We start from the raw sequence: 478 nt of genomic DNA, 5'->3' as shown, positions 1-478 counted from the left end.
CCTAAAACCTTTAAATTTGACCTAATAGTATGATTTAAATATTTGCAAAAAGTTTTTTTTTTGTTAAATGCACTAATATAAAATTGAACTTCAATCAATCTCTGTTGATTTAATGATCTGACACCCAATCTTCTTGTGGTGCCGTCTGCTTTTCCTAAAAAAATTTTAAAAATCATGACTATATAAATTATTTCATTACAATAAATGTATTCCTTTATGATACCCTCATACTAGACATTATTTGAACTATTTTCATACCGAAAAAATAGTCAACAAAGGAAGTTGAAAAGTAAACCTCCAGTACATGACGATTACCTATTATACAGGCATTGGTTGTCTCAGTCTTAGAAGTGCCACTATGAAAAAACCTGTGTGGGGAAAAGGGCTTAAAAAAAAATGTATACCCAAGGGGGAAGAAAAATCCCAAGGCTGTGCAAGTTAATTATTTTTTTTAACTCAGATAAATCAAGTTGATATG

The sequence above is a fragment of the Acyrthosiphon pisum genome, unplaced genomic scaffold, assembly GCF_005508785.2.
Source record: "Acyrthosiphon pisum isolate AL4f unplaced genomic scaffold, pea_aphid_22Mar2018_4r6ur Scaffold_21179;HRSCAF=23238, whole genome shotgun sequence".
NCBI lineage: Eukaryota > Metazoa > Arthropoda > Insecta > Hemiptera > Aphididae > Acyrthosiphon > Acyrthosiphon pisum.
This window is presented reverse-complemented; position numbering follows the sequence as displayed.